The sequence below is a fragment of the Triturus cristatus genome, chromosome 6 (assembly GCF_964204655.1).
Source record: "Triturus cristatus chromosome 6, aTriCri1.1, whole genome shotgun sequence".
Taxonomy (NCBI): domain Eukaryota; kingdom Metazoa; phylum Chordata; class Amphibia; order Caudata; family Salamandridae; genus Triturus; species Triturus cristatus.
In genome coordinates, this window is record NC_140589.1 from 1,508,792,132 (window position 1) to 1,508,812,691 (window position 20,560).

The following is a 20,560-nucleotide window of genomic DNA, read 5'->3' on the forward strand; positions in this document are numbered from 1 at the left end:
GGTGCCGTGCAGAGATTTAAAAGGAATAACGAAGAGTGAGTACATTACCACACCAATGTCACTGAGGTGAGCATATGTTCAACAGCTAATACACATCTGCTTAATAAAGAGTCTGTGCTGTGCAATACATCCAGGACATGTAGGCCAGCCAGGTGATACTCCTACGAAGAACCAGCCACAATAGTTGCATGGCAATGTTGACGTGACATGCCATTAAAATAGCTGTGGGCCAGTGTAAGTGACAAGCCAGACCCATTACATGAGGGTCAGACATCCACATATCAGCATTTGAAGGATGTCATCTCATAAAGACAGCTGGCAGGTGTCTAGACGCACAGGTCACATGTCATCTGGAAAAGGACAGATAACACACATTTCCATGAAGGGGTACATGTCAAAAACTGATGACACAGACATTGAGACAACGCAGATATTGCCTCATGTCAGGAAGTCATCTTCGAACCGTCATGACACATGTAACGTGTGAGTCCACATGTGGCATGGTGTGCATATATGTGTGTCATGCACATATGCACACAAACACATTTTGGATAGTGCAACAGCAGATGGAGTTGACGGAACACGAACGGAAAGCTCATGGGAACACATGACACACACATGACATAGTCACATCGTGGCACGCGGGAAGTCACATGTCAGGTGTAATTATCCGTGTACCTGGCATCAGGGGACAGTTGCGGGTGTTGCTGACTGTGCCATACCAGTGATGCAGTGCTTGACACATGTGTCGTACATGCACACATGTGCAAAGTGTGAAGGGGAAGTGTACTACGTAGTACCCCTTCACACATGACATGTGTAAACAGCTCATCACACATCTATTGTGCCACAACATGAAGAGACATGTGCCACATCACTGCATGACACACCTAGGCCCTGCACATGAAGGACTGCACTGACAATGACTTGATGTACAGCCTTGTGCGAGTCTGACACCTCCATTCCTTACGTGTGCGCCTCCTATCACCAGTGTAAGCTGTGAAAGGCAGTGATACGGCCCGTACACGCGTGAGTACGTGCCGTATCACTAGGCCCTACGGTACCCCCAACTATAGTGATAGGCACGTACTCACACGTGTACAGCCCGTACACGCGTGAGTACGTGCCGTATCACTAGGCCCTACGGTACCCCCAACTATAGTGATAGGCACGTACTCAAGCGTGTACGGCCCGTACATGCGTGAGTACGTGCCGTATCACTAGGCCCTACGGTACCCCCAACTATAGTGATAGGCACGTAGTCACGCGTGTACGGCACGTACACGCGTGAGTATGGCCCGTATCACTGTAGTGATGGTGCCCTAGGGGTACATGTGAAACGCGCCGTACCTGTGTGGGGATTTGAAAATTACAATGGGGACACATGAGGGACAAGTATTAGGGCCTAAATGCATGCTGGTTGTCATGGATACCGAGATTCAAGTTCAAAATTTAACATCATGTGGTCTGGAAAAAGCAGTTGGCCACATTATACATTGTTGCAAAGTGGTTATTGACTTGACATGATGCTGCAAAATCGAAAGATGCAAAGGCTGTCACTGGTGAATGTTTAAAGGGATTGGAGGAAACGTAGGATGCAAATGAGTCTGACCAATCACTCTGTACTCCTGTAAATGAAATAGGCCAGCAAGGCAGATATAAGGCAGGCAGAACCCATGAGAGGGCACTTGCCTGCACAACATGTCAGTCGATACCACTGCTGCTGTATTGTCTCCCTCTGGCACCATGTCAAGGACTGTGGAGAGGGCCCAGCCTTTCACCCAGGAGGAGAACGAGGCCCTGCTGGATGTGATCCTCGCACGGTACCCATGCTTTATGGTCGAACAGGGGAGCAGGTGAGTGCTGACTCCACTACCTTTGCCTGTGCACCTCTATTGTGTCTGTCACTTCTGGCATTGTGGCCAGGTGTGACAGACATGCAATGTTGATAGGAGTGGGTCCCGGGGAAGGGGGATGGCTTGTGTCTCTCATGCAGGGCTTGATGTAGTTCATGTGTGCACTCCTCACTTGCATTGTGCTTACTGTGACATTCACTGCATAGTGCATGGCACATTCAGGCAGCCTAATCCTCTTGGGCATTCTTGTTCTATTGTCCTGCGGTGATTCAGTGGTCACCACGGTGTGACAGGTGACTGCACCCACAGATGTGTGTGAGAGTTGATTGGAGCTGTGGTGAGAGTGGTGAGAGTGTCCAAATGATGTGTACGCCCCCTGGACATTGATGTGTGTGAATGTTTCTTGTCATGTGGGTGAGTGTCTATGTGGAGTGTTGCACCACAGCTGCATGGAGGAGGCAACTGCTCAATCCATCTGATGTGTGAAGTAAGCCGTGCTGTGTGTCTGACTTGCTGAGCTAGCCCCACACCTGTGACCCCCCCCACCCTGGCAAGTGGCACATGTGCAGAGTGAGGTTTGCATCCGCTGTTGCCAATTGCAGGTGATTGATGTGTGCCTGTGTGTGTCTGTGTACTCTGCTGAGGTTTCGTCAGTGGCCTGGGGCATGTGACTGCTTTGCGGTGCTGTCCATCAGCCTTGTGTTGCTTGGGATGCACAGTGTGTGCCATGATCAGGGATTGTTTTGCACCCCTCATGCCACCTGTGTACTTACTATGCCATGTAGTGTATTGGTGCGTCCACAGTGGAAAAAGTCTCTATGACTAAGGTGCTATTACTTGCCAGCATACTATGCCCTGTTCAACAAATCTAAGATGTTCAAATGTGTGTCTCTGTGGCATGGTGCAGGTGTAGTGATGTTGTCCCACTTTGTCATCCACACAGGTATCCCCCTACCACAAGGGGAAGATCTGGAAGGATGCTGTCAAGGCTGTGCAATCGGTGGAGGGTCGCAGTCGGCGCCTGCCACAAGTGAGGAAGAGATGGCAGGACATCCGGTGCTGGACCCGGAGGATCGCCCGGGTCATGCTGAAGTACTCACCTCCTCGCAAGCATGGCGGGCGCTGGCACCTGACCCACCAGATGTGGCATGTCCTGGCAGTGGTCTTCCCTGACCTGGATAGGCGGATACAGGAGTTACAACAGCAGGAAGGGGGTAGGTACATGTGTGTTTGTTGTGTGTCGCCAGCTTTTGGAGCTGCTCAGTCGCCTGGATACACTGCCAGGCTATATATGTACAGTGCATATCCTGTTCCCCAAAGTCAACCTGTGCTGTTCTTCCTCCCTTCCCCACCTTGACATGTGTTACCTGGTCTGTGTGTTATCACTATTGCACATGGTCATCTAGGCTGCCAGTTTATCAAGGTGCACACTGCTTTCAGCATCATGTGTGGGGGTGGTCTGCCTGTGCCCTGTCCTGTTCAGTCATTTGGGGGTGCATAATTGTTGGCACTGATGCTGAGTCTCAAAATAGGAGTGTGAGGGTTCAAATGAACAGACTTGCAGCATGCATTACCAATGTTGTGGCCTCAGACATGATGTGCATGATTGGGATATATGCATAGTGCCGGGACGGTTGCTCCTGTAACAGTCAGCTCATTCCAGGACCATGGAGCAGTGTGCACACTACAGTCCCCTGACACAGCCTGCCCTCCTACTCATGTGTGTCTTCCAACACTGTGCACATTCACTGTGGGTTCATCATGGCTCTGCCTCTGTGGCATTGTTCCCTGGCCTAGGTAGTATTTTTCACATGTGAGATACATTTGCCCACTGGACAGGGATGCACCAGTTTGCTTGTGCATACTCACACTGGGCAGTGCCTGTGTGGCTATTCACAACAATCTGTTGATGTTTGTTTTTGACCAATATGTTTTGGCAGCCCTACAAGGTGATGTCGTATTAATGAAGCTAGTTTTCAAGCACAGTTATTGTAACCCTGAATAAGAGGTGTCACTTCTTAATCGGTATCAGTCACATTGACTCAGGTATGGGTGGGTGTGTGTGGGAGGGGCGTACATGTTCAACCCTGATGTTTCATTGCCAGTTCTGACTTGTGTGTGATGATTCGCAGTACAGAAAGTCATCGTGCAGTGCCCCCGTGATGTTGGCCAGTGCTTAATGTTCGTGCTTCATTGCCTGTGTCAGTTTTTGACAATCATGTATCCTGCTTGTACATTTTTGGCACCTGTGTGTGGTTCAGATGCTACACAGTTGTGACTTTGTGTGCTGACATCTGTGGGTACATTCTCGCTTGCCATGAGGGGGAACCCACAGTACAGCTAGGCTTTTTTGCTAAACAATTGCAGGCCCATTAGCTTATGCATTGTCCTGGGTGTGGACATGTGTGCCACTCCAGATGACAGTCAGTAGGTCATATGTGTAGCCAACTGTGTGATGAGGTGACGGATAGCCATGTGACAAATGACATTATTCAAGTTGTTACTCAGAGAAAATGTCCATTGGCACTCACTACACCTGTCAACATGTCTCAATGTTTCATATGCTTGACCTTGTTGTTTTGTTGTGAAGGACAATGATGTGCCTGCATGACAGATGTCTCCCAAGGAAGTGCACAAGACACCATCTTTACACTTTCCAGGGACACGCTGGCACATTTTCTAGTAAGGCACAGTTTGAACAAAACTTGTTTGGAGTTCATACATATACATGTTCCCACAGTGTGGTAGCATTTGGGTTAGTCCTTGGTTGTTGCTGATACCAACTTACGAGTGTCAAGTCATCTAGACCACCCTGGTGCCATGTATATGTACTTACTGATACGCCATTTCTGCCTAACAGTGGCTGATTTGAATGAGTCTGGCAGCTCAGACAATGACTGTGTACATGTAGTTTGGTGTGCACCTCCTTGTGTGACTTCTGCTATACAGACACATGTGTGTTGTGTTCACAGAGTGCCACATTCACACATGCTAGACATGTCCATTTTGTAAAGGGTTGTGATTCTCCAGGAGTCACAATGTATTTCTTTGGGGTGTCAAAAGTACTCACAGGTCTCTGAGTGTGGGGACACCTTCTGCATTGGCATGTGGTATTTGGCCTTGGGTGCGACAATACTGTTTGGTTCACAGTGAACAAGAGGTGGCATGCCTTCATAGTCTTGCTGTGCTCAACTGATCCCAGACACTAGCTTCTCATGATCTTGTGATTTCAAGTTATTTGCTGTTGTGTCCTAATTTTCATTGTTTCCAAGTGGCATGGTGGGTCAACCAACTGGGGAGTGCAGGGCTTACATATGTGGGGAGTATCCTAGATGTTACTCATGATGCCTTTCCTGATATGCACTGTTGCCTATTTTGTTTGGACTCATGTGTCAGATGTATACAGGTGACTGATTTTTTCCTGTCTCTTCACCTTGCCCACAGTATCATCGGAGGACACCGAGGGAGACACCGGCACGGACGTGGAGGAGGGATCGAGCAGTGGTGCCACCACTGCTGAGGAGTCGGTGGAATCTAGTGGCACGGAGGGCGAGGGGAGTGAGGCGGAGGACCTGCCCAGTACCAACACTGACTACGAGGCATACGGGTCTGAGGTTGAGCTCCCAGAGGGGGCGGAGGCTGCTCCCACAGCTGAAAGCAGCAGTACATCTCTCGCCGCCCCCTCCATTCCCATCACCACCCTCCCACTTGCTCAGGTCCCTTCTGTTCCCGCTAGGCCACACCGTGTCTCCTTCGTGCCAGGCACCGCACCCCCTGCCCCTGTCCCCCCTGCTGCCCTCACTGCCGAGTCTGTGGACATTCAGCAGCAGTTGCAAGTTGGGCAGACATCGATCCTGACTGTCCTCCATGGCCACACCAGACTGCTGACCCAGATGGTGTCGTACATGGAGGGCATGTCATCAGCGATGTCTGACCAACGGATGTTGCTGAGGTCCCTGGACTCGTCAATGACGGCAGTAGTGAGTCATCTGCAGCGCTGCATCCCCCCTACCCCTGCCCCATCCACAAGTCCCACACCCATGCCTGTCCCAAGCACACCAAGACATCCACACACACGCACCCAACCAGACACAAGCAGCACACCACTATATAAGGGCAAGCGCACACCTCCAGACACGCACTCTCAGGGGGAAGCAGGCACACCCACGGGGTCTGGGGCACACAGGCAGGCACGCAGCCACAGTCCTCGTCCACATGACTCACTCCCCAGTCCCTCCGATGTCACTCCCCTTGGCTTCCCTGCCCCAGATTCGGAGAAGGAGGCCTACCTGCTGGGCTGGGCCTCAGCACCACTAGTTCACCTGGCCGGAAACGGTCAAGGCCCTCCACGGGTAGGGGAGTTAAGTCCCCCAGCCCGTCCACCACCTCCCCCAGTAACGCTGCAACCCATCCCTCCAACCCCCCCCCTCCTTGGGGCCTGTTGTTTCTCCGGGTGCAGGGGAGACGCTTGAAGAACTGGCAGAAGTGTGCAGCGCCGAGCTCGCCTCCACCTTTGGCGCTGCCCCACCCCCTGTGGTGGAGTCGTCCGTCCCTGCACCCACCACACCTACCCTTCCCCCTCCTGTCCCTGCGGTGCCTGGTCCTTCCCACATGATGCCCCCCCACCCAGTGGACGACACAGTCTTGTGATGTGCAGGCATGCTAGGGCAGACGCATGGCCATGTGTCCCCCCCCCCAAGGACTGATGATATGGACTGGCCATTGGCCTTTGTGAATAGTCTTGTTTACACATTATTATTTTCATGCTGAATAAAGCATTTTCTTTGTCGTTTGAAAAGTCTTGCATTTCAGGTATTGATGTTGATGCTGATGCTACAGGAGTTGGGGTTGTCGGCATGTGTTATGTTTCATGGACATGTTGTAGTCTGCATCTCATGGGGTGGAACCTGGTATCTGCGTGCCCTCACAAGGTCTCTGCAAATAATCTTTGGTCGTGTCTGCTCTTTGTGTTTGGAGACATTGTCCCTAGGAGTGTTCCTTCCTCTGTGGCACCTGACATCTCCCCTAAAGAGGGTTGCACAATTGTTGTGTTGCCCTGTGTCTACATTTCCTTTGTTGGTGATGGATCCCTTCAACTCTGGCCATGCCTGCTCAGCAATGTCTCCAACTGCATCGTCTGTGCCATCCTTGGTACTCACTGTACTTTTGTATAGAGTATTTTGCCATGCCGTCATGGAGAAATTGTCCCTTTTCCGCACAATGCATGTGTGTAATCCCAGCTTAGTACACATATGGTACTTGTTCTGCTGGGTATTTGAACACCTGACTCACAATTGTGGCCATTGTATCTGTGGGAACTCCACCCTATTCCTTCCATGACAGACAACATCTTGGTGGCTGGCCCAGCACCTGAACATTCCTATCAGTCCTGGGATGTGCGTGACAGTGTGTGTTCTCTTTGGCTCTCTTAGTTTATTAGGCAGTGACATGACTATACAGTCTTGTGGCATGATCTCAGTGTGTGTATTGTGCTGCATCTGCCAGGGGTGGGTATGCATGTGTTATTTGTCCTCACACCCACATGTGGTGTGTCATGCAGTGGGGGAAAGACATCCATCCTCCTGGGAGTGGGACATTGCTGTCAGTGATGTGTTGTTATGGCACTATCATCATTGTCCAAAGTTAGGGATGCGTACATTCACCCATGGAGTTGTGGTCATCTGATGATGATGTACACCGCCCCATGTCTCTGTCCACTGCTGGGAGTGATGGGCACCCACCCCTCACATGTCCCTGTCCACTGGTGGTATTCCTCTGCACCCACCCCCATGTCCCTGTCCACTGCTGGGAGTCCTCTGCACCCACCCCATGTCTCTGTCCACTGCTGGGAGTGATAGGCACCCACCTCTCACATGTCTCTGTCCACTGCTGGGAGTCCTCTGCACCCACCCCCATGTCTCTGTCCACTGCTGGGAGTCCTCTGCACCCCCCCATGTCTCTGTCCACTGCTGGGAGTGATGGGCAACCACCCCTTACATGTCCCTGTCCACTGCTGGGAGTCCTCTGCACCCACCCCCATGTCTCTGTCCACTGCTGGGAGTCCTCTGCACCCACCCCCATGTCTCTGTCCACTGCTGGGAGTGATGGGCACCCACCCCTCACATGTCTCTGTCCACTGCTGGGAGTCCTCTGCACCCACCCCCATGTCTCTGTCCACTGCTGGGAGTGATATGCACCCACCCCTCATATGTCCCTGTCCACTGCTGGGAGTCCTCTGCACCCACCCCTCACATGTCTCTGTCCACTGCTGGGAGTGATATGCACCCACCCCTCTTATGTCTGGGCACTGCTGGGAGTGATCTGCACCCACCCCTCACATGTCCCTGTCCACTGCTGGGAGTCCTCTGCACCCACCCCCATGTCTCTGTCCACTGCTGGGAGTCCTCTGCACCCACCCCCATGTCTCTGTCCACTGCTGGGAGTGATGGGCACCCACCCCTCACATGTCCCTGTCCACTGGTGGTATTCCTCTGCACCCACCGCCATGTCTCTGTCCACTGCTGGGAGTCCTCTGCACCCACCCCCATGTCTCTGTCCACTGCTGGGAGTCCTCTGCACCCACCCCCATGTCTCTGTCCACTGCTGGGAGTGATGGGCACCCACCCCTCACATGTCCCTGTCCACTGGTGGTATTCCTCGGCACCCACCGCCATGTCTCTGTCCACTGCTGGGAGTCCTCTGCACCCACCCCCATGTCTCTGTCCACTGCTGGGACTGATGGGCACCCACCCCTCACATGTCTCTGTCCACTGCTGCGAGTGCTCTGCACCCACCCCCATGTCTCTGTCCACTGCTGGGAGTGATGGGCACCCACCCCTCACATGTCTCTGTCCACTGCTGGGAGTCCTCTGCACCCACCCCCATGTCTCTGTCCACTGCTGGGAGTCCTCTGCACCCACCCCCATATCTCTGTCCACTGCTGGGAGTGATGGGCACCCACCCCTCACATGTCTCTGTCCACTGCTGGGAGTCCTCTGCACCCACCCCCATGTCTCTGTCCACTGCTGGGAGTGATATGCACCCACCCCTCATATGTCCCTGTCCACTGCTGGGAGTCCTCTGCACCCACCCCTCACATGTCTCTGTCCACTGCTGAGAGTGATATGCACCCACCCCTCATATGTCTGGGCACTGCTGGGAGTGATCTGCACCCACCCCTCACATGTCTCTGTCCACTGCTGGGAGTCCTCTGCACCCACCCCCATGTCTCTGTCCACTGCTGGGAGTCCTCTGCACCCACCCCCATGTCTCTGTCCACTGCTGGGAGTGATGGGCACCCACCCCTCACATGTCCCTGTCCACTGCTGGTATTCCTCTGCACCCACCCCCATGTCTCTGTCCACTGCTGGGAGTCCTCTGCATCCACCCCCATATGCCTGTCCACTGCTGGTAGTGATATGCACCCACCCCTCACATGTCCCTGTCCCCTGCTGGTATTCCTCTGCACCCACCCACCCACCCACTTGCGCCCTTGCTGTGGTACACTGCTGTCCTGGGCATACACCACCCCCAATTTACAGCTGATGTGCTGCACCAAGCAGTACACCTACATCCGTGGTGTGTGTACGCCTTGTATCCATCATGTAATGGGGCTGTAGGGGTACGCGTGGTACGGCCCATACCCATGCTCTGGGGGCGTGGGTACGGGCCGTACCACCATAATGGCGGTGACATAGGGGTACGCGTGGTACGGCCCGTACCCACGCCCCCCAGAGCATGGGTACGGGCCGGACCACGCGTACCCCTACGTCACCGCCACAATGGTGGTACGGCCCGTACCCATGCTCTGGGGTCGTGGATACGGGTCGTACCGCCATAGTGGCGGTGACGTAGGGGTACGTGTGGTATGGCCCGTACCCACGCTCTGGGGAGCGTGGGTACGGGCCGTACCACCATTGTGGCAGTGACGTAGCGGTACGCGTGGTACGGCCCGTACCCATGCTCTGGGGGCATGGGTACAGGCCGTACCACCATAGTGGCGGTGACGTAGGGGTACGCGTGGTACGGCCCGTACCCACGCCCCCCAGAGCATGGGTACGGGCCGTACCACCATTGTGGCGGTGACGTAGGGGTACGCGTGGTACGGCCCGTACCCACGCTCTGGGGAGCGTGGGTAAGGGCCGTACCACCATTGTGGCGGTGACGTAGGGGTACGCGTGGTACGGCCCATACCCACGCTCTGGGGGACGTGGGTACGGTCCGTACCACCATTGTAGTGGTGATGTAGGGGTACGCGTGTACGGACCGTACCCACGCTCTGGGGGCGTGGGTACGGGCCGTGCACGCGTACCCCTACATCACCACTGCAATGGTGGTACGGACCGGACCCACGGTCTGAGGGGCGTGGGTACGTCCCGTACCACCATTGTGGTGGTGATGGGTATGCGTCCACGTCCACTTCCATTGTGGCGGGACGAGGATTGGTGGACACGCCCCCCAAAGTGACCAGACCATGGAGGTAATTAATGTGCAGGATATATTAGTTTTTGGTGGGGTGTGGGTTATGTTTCATGCCCCTTGCACCCCCCCTATGCCCCTGGGGGTTGTTATGACCTTTTGCGGCATCTGCGTTGGTTTCTGAACACAAGGTCGTAGGTTATGAGGGCCGGGATGATGCGTAGGTTGGGGTCCATCGCTGTCCGTTTCGTACCGGTGCTCCTTGTTCGCGTCGTCCTCAATTTCCCGGCAGTTTTTGGCTCCCGTAAAAAATGCTACGTGCGGAGTGACGTAGGCACGAATTGTACTTGCTGGTCCGTAAAACGCTGCCTGACTCCGTCCGGACATCGCGTATGCGCCGTCCAGAATCAGATTTGTATGTATTTTTTTGCCGGTCGGTGTTTTTTATGACTCGTACGGAAATGGTATTTCTGTGCGAATCGTACTTGCGAGTTTGTAAGGTTTTTTTTCCTGGGTACGAGTCGGACGGAGAAAACGCTCCGTACGACCATTTGTACCCGGGTTTTACAGGATCGGAATCGACACCTAATTGCTTAATAATTTTTTTACATTTTGTAACTTTTTTAATACACAAATTTCCAACATTATTTTTATATATGTTTTATTAGTATATATTTAATAGTTGTGTATATTTTATACTTTTCAATGTGTTCATATTTTGTTATGAAATTGATGTGTTTTACATGTTTAATAATCACCACGTTATGTTAAATTGTGTGATGTTAGTTGTATTTTGATGAATAACTGGTATTTATATGTATTTTTGGCAGTGGAATGTATTTTGAGGGTGGTTTATAAATTTACTGTATAGGTTCTTCTCTACATACGTGTCCTATGGGCATTTGGAGTTTACTTTTTTTTAAAGGTTTTTTGGTTTATAATAAAGCCATGTTTTTTACCTTGAATTCCTTTTTTTCCGGTTTCATGGAGCGTTTCAATTTTTTTTTGTATTCAGGTTTGTGATGGATCGTAGATACTTTGGATTGCTTTGAGAGATTTCTATTGGATTTGTTAAATTTTTTCATTTTTTGGGGAATCTTTGGTTGTTATCTACTTCATTTTTGATTGATTACTATTTTTTATTTATGGTTACAGAGAAAGGTTTGCAGCTACAGAACAGTAAGTTTTGTTTCAATGGGAAATGTGATATAATATTGTTATGTAAAAATTATAGACCTCATTTGAGTAGGGGTCAGTCAGACTGCCGACTGCTATCGCAGCGATCAGGAGATTGCCCGACAAGCAGTCGGAGGTCCATCTGCCGCATTAGGTTAAGACCGCCATGCTGGTGGTCAGAAAGTGCTCTTTTACATGACGGCTTGTGTTGCGGCCCAGGAAAAGTTCCACAGCACAAGCTGCAGTGTAATGGAGCACTTTGTGCACATCCAAGCACCATGTGCCATGCACCACTTGGTGCATGGCACACAGTGCATGGAGGTTCATGAGGCACTACATGTGCCTCCAGGGCTGCTTTGCAGTGGCCCACGAGGGGTGAGGGCTCTGTCTGGATACCCGAAGTCCCTTTCTGACCACTTTTTCATGGCGGTCGGACCACCATGAAAAGGCTTTAGGAAAGGGACATCGTAATCCCGACGGCGGTGCCTGCCTCGGCACAGCCTCCATTCAAGATTACAATTCCGACTGCCACCTTGTAGGTGGTGCTGTCGGTGGCATTCCCACTGCCATCGTGATTAGGCCCTAAGTGTTTGTTATGTGGGAATGTTTGGTTTATATGCTGTAATTATTTGTAGTGATGGCTTGAGTTTGTTTTTAGCTATCTTGGTTTTTGAGAGTTACATTTTAAAAATAATTTTATTATATCAGTCATTATTAACATTGGGATTTTAAATATTTTGTTTGACTGATCCAATAAAATATTATATTTACAATTTCAAGTATTTTTGAAAAAATGTTTGGTATGTTGATTTATAGTTTGTCATAGTTTTGGACTATTTTGGCAGGGCACTATTTATTTTATAATATACTTTTGGCTATGATTTCTAAGTAATCTACTCCTCTGTTATTTATGAAGAGTTTAACTTAAAATTTTAGAATGTCATATATTCTTTTGATTTGTTTGCTAAGTTTAGGGGCAATTTGGCTAACAGATTGCTCCATTTCTAGTTCTCGATAGCTTTGCTCTTTTTGTAATGCTTCTATAAATTAGTAGAGTGTAGGTTGAGTTCTGCCTAGTTTGAACTGGAAGGCCTTGGGCCATCTTTACACACTGCATTCTTTGTTTTAGCTCCCTCTGCCCAGGTGCTGTCATAGACATTTCACCATGTTATATGGTATTTGGGTGAGCGTCTGTGTCCGGAATGATGCAGTCTGCTGAGCCAAGTGTCTTTGAAATAGTTTTTCTTTTTAAAGCCATATTAACATATATATTCAATATCGGAGATATACAATTTGGTGTTTAAATATATATTAAGAGTAATGGCTTATTAACAAATAAGACTTCTAAATGTCATGATCTGGTTCTGTCACGGTGTCACTTAGTTTGAGGGGTCACTGTTACCTTATAAAGTAAAAATTACAAGTGCAAAGTTTGCAGACCAGGTTTAGTATGTTTTTGTGAGGGAAAGTGGTTTGTCAATTGTCCCTAAGTGACATGCTCACTCAGCAAACCTGGAGGATTGTGTTGTGAGGCAATCTTTTCTTAGCCTTCAACAACATTTTTAAAAAGTTATAGTTCAACTGGGGTCCCCTGGGTCAAAGCAGGCTAGGACCGCCTGCCTTCTCAACCAGATGCCCTTTGGTTGAAAGCCCTTGTCAGTAGCTAGCTCCTTTTATCCTGCACAGTTTTACAGAAGCAGACTAGATGTAGAAGGTCGTCCTTCCCGGTCCCCCAGAGACAGCAGGCGTCTGGGAGGTTTCCACACAACCAGGTGCCAGATGGTCTTCTACAGGCAATAACCCCAACCAATATCTTAAAAAGTGCAACTTGATGGTAGCTGGAAAGAGCAAAAACTTTGTAATCATGAAGCATCATCCCCCGTGTGCTCTGTTTGATAGTGTGGCCTTATCCTCAATAACAGAGCAGATTTTAAGTGCTTTTAGAACCAGAAGCTTAAACACCGGGAGGGTGATTGGCATATCCTAAAGCTGTGTGAGGCCCATCAGGTTGAGTGATTCTTGCAGGTAAGCTCTCACCGGCGACGTATCGCGATCCTGAAGGCTCTTTGCATAGCATGTGGTTCAATGTATTTGGTTCTGCTTTCCGGGTCTGACTACAACATTTTAAATATGCTCCAAGCCTGGCTAGTGCCTGTTTCATCAGACCGAATTCCAACCTAATCTGTGTCTGTGATGTGTAACTTGGCAGTGAGAAGATAATTCTATAATCACAAACCATTGTGGCATATAAGGTACTCACATACCGACCTCTTAAAGATTCACTCCCATAAGAGATCGTTGTCAGAAGTTTCACTTCAACTTCTTCAAGAAGGGGCATCAGGGAAAGGCCGGCTGGTTTTCTCTTCAGATTTGTAAGAGCTACAGCCAAAGCCAGTCCTTTCCTTTGTATCACCTCCTTCTGGGCTGTGAAAGATCCTTTCTTATCTATGATGACCACAATGTATTTGTACTCTTCTGCACTTTCAAGCCTGGTGTCACACCAAAAACATGTATGTGTTTCTTATCTTTGTACACCATGGTTTTTGTTTTGCCTATGTTGATCATCAAGCCATTTGCAAGAGAGTAGGCCTTTATGTTATTCAACAGCCATTGTAGCTCCACCCAGGGGCGATTGACCAGCATCACGTTGTCGGTGTAAAGAAAGCTTGATATTACCTTGCCGCCTAATTTAGGAGCATGGGCGTTGCATCCTTGTAGTTGCTCTGTCAAGTCTGCCAAGAAAAGATTGAAGACATTTGGTGCCTAGACGCATCCCAGTTTTAGCCCACAAGCGGTTGGGATTTTTCTAGAAAAGTGCGCTCCTGTGCCTATCTTGCCTCACACCCATGTGTCATTATGGAGCACAATCAGCATGTTAAGGAGGTTGTATGGTATTCTCCAGCTGCTAGCTTCTGCCACAGCCTTCCCTGGTCAATACAGTCAAAGGGTGCTTTGAAGTCCATGTAGCAGAAATGTAGTGATGTATTGGCAGCATGGACAGCATCCATTAGAAGAGTGATTGCCAGGATGTTTGTGACCATCCCAGATATTTTAAAAACCCTGTCTGATTGTAAGTTGTAATGGTATTGCTGGAAGTCCATGCTGATAGATCATCTAGCATAGTTCCGGCAAAGCATTTGGCATCATTGTCAATCAAGGCAATTAGACGGTAATTGGCTGGGAGAAATCTGTCTCCTCCCTTGAAAATTGGAGATATGGTCAAGCCTCTCCATGACTCAGGCATAGTGCTTTTGCTTTTGATCTGTGCAAACACGGGTGGTAAGATTTCTGCCCAAGAGGCTGGGTCATGTTTAAACACTACCAGAGGTATACTGCTAGGGCCTGGAGCTCATTTCCTTCGCTCTTTGGTTATTTGCTTTCTTAATGTTCCCTACATCTACCTCATATAGTCCTTCGGCTTGTGTTGAAGTTAAGTTTCCCAGGGATATGTCTGAGGGATATCTCTTGGTTCATGGTTGAAATGATCTTTTAGATGTGGTGCCCATGTGGCTTCAGTGGTATAAGAGTTCATTTACAGAGGCCTACAATCTGTCACTATTATTACATTTCAGGTCATTGTGTAACTTTGCTCAGAGTTCATTCTCCTGTGCTCTTTGTATTGACCATTTTAATTTCTTGATCTGGTTTTCATTGTGTCGTAGGACCCCAACAGCGGTCAAACGCCCGGTCTTTTCCGCAAAGTTTGAAGAGCTTTGTATGTTGCAGTTTTTAGCTGCTGGAATCTAAGATCTTGTATTGTGCCAGTGCCCTCCTTGAAAACTTTATTGAAGGACTAAATTTGTCTTTATTTTGTTGGCAGGAAGGGCTTTAAATTAGTAAATTATAGTGGTTGGCTACTTCTGTGACAGGGACACAGGTTAATGCAATCACTTTTTTAAAATTCAAAGGCAAATTAGCTGTTTGTAGCGTATTGTACACTCACGGGCTCATTATGATGCCGGACGGAAGCCCACCCATGCTGGTGGCGGAAAAAAACATTAATTTTCCCTCTCCAGCTGCGGACATTGTGACCACCGAATTACAATGGTCCAACAGAGGCCATTTTCCGTCTGCCGCGTTCTGTCAGTCTCCGCACGTTACTTGCGTACACAAGGGTGGAGGACGGAGCCAGGAGGGCAGGACCGGCGTGCGGAAACATGTTCTGTCCACCGAACAGATTACGATGTTGCAGACAGCCCTTCCCACCGCCGCGTAAAAACCTCCATGTCGCGGATGGCGGAAACACAACAGAGAGGAAAGGCCGAAACAGTACCCATCCAAACTACCTAAGCCGCCATGGACCCTGCACTACAGGCCTTCCCGCAGCTCTTTCTGCTGCACCTCTGGCACAGAAGATGCCCCCACGCACAACAGCAGAGGTACGTACCAATCATCTCAACGCACGCAACCCCTGAACAACTACAACTCCCAGCAAGCGTGGCGCACTGCGATGAATGTGGCAACCTGCCAAATGCAAAGTGCGAGGCCCACCCAATCCCCATGATTGACCCCTGGCGCCCCGGAAGCCAATTGGGGCCAATGACGAGCCCCCCGGTTGCGAGTGCGCGCACCTCAAAATCAAAATATGTACGCCGAAGGCACCCATTGGCTGATGGCCCATTCGCCAAGAGATTGCCTCACCGCGGCGGCTGGGAAGCTGCCACCGCAACCCTGCATCATTTAATTGGGGCCAATGTGTGTCATCGCTGTGGATGCCAGCTAACGCGCATGCAAACACATTCTGCATTTGTATTGGCGCCATGCAAATGACATCACATATCACAACTCATTTGCTTAAAGTGATTGGTGCACCCCATGTGTAATGTTGTGGGCCACGAGGCCCCCATGCATATCAAGTAACCACACACACAGACACTGTAGTTGTATGGGAGAACTGTCCTAGGAAACTTGCATCCGGCCCCGTTTGTTGGCAGTGTCACATGTCCAGTAACACCTGAGCTGGGTGGCTGTGGGGTGGGGGGTAAGCCAGCCCTCGAGGAGTGGCTGGTACATCTGAACAACTAGAACAGTGACCAGCTGGTCACTACACTGTGAATGTATGAGAGAGTGTGACCTTTGAGTCAAGTCTCCACACACATGGTATGTCCAAGGAGAGTGAAATCACATACATTGTCATGCTTTGTGGCAAGCATGGACTGCAATGAGGGAAGGAGTAAAAAGGACAAAGGTCTCTCGCACTGTACCAATGTTGTCTAATGAAACATCTAACCTGTGAACATCGCTTGCATATCCCATGATATCTGACAGGCATCTCTTGGTCAGGGGTCGTCTTGTGAAGGGCAAGTGATGTAGGCAGACAATCAGAGGTGTCCATTGTCTGCAAATCAGACACACTTGTAATCCCTAGCACTTCCAACACACATACTGGAGTGGCGTGCAGTCTGCCCACCTGCCATTGCCCGTAAATGTACTCACACACGTCATAGGAGTTCATATGTGGAACAAACAAACTTAGCTCTGACAGACATCATCGGACATTGGCAGCCGTGTGGGCATGTATCCACAATCAATGTGCATTTGTGCCTCATTCAGGGGAACATTGTAATGTCTGTTACGCTAAATCCTCACACACTCACGCAGGACTGACCCCATGATGTCCATATGTGTCTGTTTCCCGTGCTGTACATCCATGTTGCGTTGTCCAGATGACACTCACTGGCCCCATTCTGTAATGTTGTTGTGAATAGGGGGACTAAAGCTTGTGGCCGTGCAGTGACAGCAGCTACATGCAACTCAGCACTGATACTGGGAAACACAAGTGCTGTGCCATCTAACCACAGGTCAGCTCATCCTTGATGTAGCAGTGTACTAAATGCCATACACATCATCATCAGGGTGAGGACCAAGCAAGACACATACTTCCTGTTTACTTCATTTAAACATTTTGTATCTCATTCAAGGCTCTGCCACGGATGTAAGCCAACAATAAAAATGTCCAGATAACTGGTGATGAATGATCCTGCCAATCCTTTGTTGGTAGTTTTGAAATGCAGATAAACTGCATTTGATGTGGATAGCTCAGTGGGTCACTGCCTTTGTCACAGAGATACTTGTGTAACTTGCAGTTCAGAAATTGCAATCCTATCATAGTCCAGTGACCTAGGAACCGTCATCAGAGAGCTGCATGATGACCTGAATAATTAGTCAGAACTTAGCTTAATTTCTGGGTTGCAACATAGTCATAACTTCCCCAGTCTTTCATCATTTGAATGTTGCCATAAAGAGTTTGTTGGTGCACATATGCACCTTTTATCACCAAAGCCAACCCCTAACCACTGGGGTATGCATTAAATCCTGAGTCAGTGCTTCTCTAAACCAAAGGCTCTTAAAATATTCTGCCCACCAGTACAGATGACATGTGACTCCCAGAGCTTGTAATCCTCATTGGCTTTTGTGACATTCCTTGTAGACTGATTTACTTACATACTTGCATTATTGATTGTCTCTGTACAATGTGTGCGTGATGTAAAGTAATATCACACCCTACACTGATATCAGTAGCGCTATACAACAAATGGAATGCACATGAGAGAGTGGCTATGGAGAGATGAGGGGCGCTGAAGGAGTGTGGCAGTAAGTGAATCCGAGGAGGAGGTCAATAAAGGGGTGGGCTATGGAGAGATGAGGGGCGCTAAGGGGAATCAGAGGAGGGGGCATGAGTGAGAGCATGAGAAGTGTCACTTGCCTGAGACTCCCACCTCAGGAAACCTCCTCCTCCCATCAGGAGGACATTATATGGAAAAAACACTTTCTGAGAGTGATAACATCTAGAAAGAGATCATGGAAGAAAAGAATGTGTTTCACTGGCCCTTGTAAAACCACCCAATGCTTCGTTGGCCCACCCAAATAAAAAATCATGGAGCAGAGCGTGCCTGGGAGGCATCCCAATTGTGGTGGGTGCCATTGATGGTACCCACATTGCCCTAGTTCCTCCACAGGCAAGTTAACCCATATATAGGAACCGCAAACACGACCACTCCAACATGTAAGTGGTATGTCAGGCCGAACAGACCATCTCACACGTGTGTGCAAAGTATCTAGGTTCGGCACATGACTGCTACATCTGGCGGGACAGCACCATCCCCCCACTCACAACCCACACATGCCCAGTGACGATAACAATGGTGAGGAAGAAGGCCTTGACCAGCGTCAACAGTTCATCGTCAACTACTTCTGTTGAGTGTAACTTAAAAATAAGTGACCATGACTGTGCGTGCCTTGCTGTTTTCTCACGGACTTTGACAATTGTTCCTGAGATTTTGTACACATACTTGACTATGCCCAGGATTAGAGAACTTGGGCATGCAGGGACTGAGCACCCCAAAACACCCCTAAGAACAGGGCACAATTGCTATACTGCCTCACTAGCTCTCCTACTCACTCAGAGGCATTCAAGCGCACACAAGTAGAAAAGTTGAAGACAAGAAACTGTTTTAAATGGGAAGTTTTTACTACAGTGTCAAAGCATGTAACATACGTGCCACAACAGGATGGGAATGCATGAGTACCTAACCAGTAACCACAGTGACATACACATTAGCATGAAGCAAGATGTCGCATCAATAATCACTCTGGACTCAGACCCACAAGCATATCCCCCCACCCCTTGCATGAAGGAATTGTATGGGATGTCCCTGGTCTATGGGCTTTGTCAGCAGACCCAATTACTCAGCCTCTATATGGCGAAATTTACATCACATTTGCGGTGTTGCTCTCATCACTTAATGGATCACTCTCCAGGTGTGGGTCATCTAGCCTGCCTTCCCATGTCATCTAAAGTGGATCCATGTCCTCTCGCAGCTATGAGATTTTGTTGAGTCGGGTTGCTAGGGCCAGACCAGAATGACAAGGGACAATGTACTCTGACCACGGACAGAATGTTCAGACAGTACTCCTGCACCACGCAGAGAACAAGTTCTGCGGACACTTCTCATGTGACAGACATATACTAAGGTACTTGCAGGGCACAAGTCTCATGAAAAGAAGTGGGGGGTCTGACCAAGTAAGACAAAATGAAAATGACCTCACAACATCACGACGCAGCAATATGAAAGTAGTTAAATAGTGTGACTAAAATGATTTGTGCAAATACTGGGACAGACTAACTCATTAATTACATTGGCCAGGCCCCTTTGAGAGACCCCCCAGTTTGTTCCTCCCACTTAAAACCCCTGGGTACCTACATTGCTCGTTGGCTAAAGGGCCAATTTCATATGTATAGATATTTTATTTCCGAAGACATGTCCTCTGGTACTAACTTGTTGATCATCCAATTCAGTTAATGCTTGGACATTTGGGAATTTTATATGTGTATCTGACTACTATGCAGTGACTTCATGATTTGTGTTGTGCTTTTTGTACTTACCTCCTGTGGTTTGTGAGGGCTGACAGAGTTTTCATGCATATGTTGTGTTGACCCGTGGCTTTCTGCTTTGAGGCAATGGGACTTGCACACTGGCTTTTTGTGGTTGCGTTCTTGTATTCTGCTTTGCAGTTGCATGTGACTTCATCAGTGACACTGTGAATCATGTGGCCTCTCGATGGTATTAGCTGTATGTGAACAGCCTAAATACTTATGGGGTTCCCAGAGTTGGCTACCGAGTGCGGGATGTGGGGGTCATTTGGCTCCATGCTGTTTGTGAGGGGAGACAGAGGGCCTTGTGGGAGTTGTGGTCTTGCTGTCGGGTTTCAATGACAACTCCCCAGTAAGATAGCCACCTACCTGTGAGGTTGAGCTGATTAAAGAAATGCTGTCCTTGTGATCCATTCATATTCAAAGCATGCGTTCAACATGAGTTTGATGTGGGCGAGCGATTGGAGCTCACATGTTGTGCACAAAGGTGCATTGTAGTATGATGTGATCATTTTCTTGGTACTTACCAGCCTCCAGTCCCCCCTCGAATCACGTGAGACTCTCTGGAAGCATTATGGCAGGCACCTTCTCCTCCCATTAGGTGAAGGTTAGTGGTGGAATGGGAGGACCACCACCAGTTCTCTGGGCCGCCACGTGGTTCCTGTGGGCTTGATGCTTAAGCCAGGACTTGGGGTGGGGCCACCACATCCTGATGTCACGCACAGTGCATAGGGTG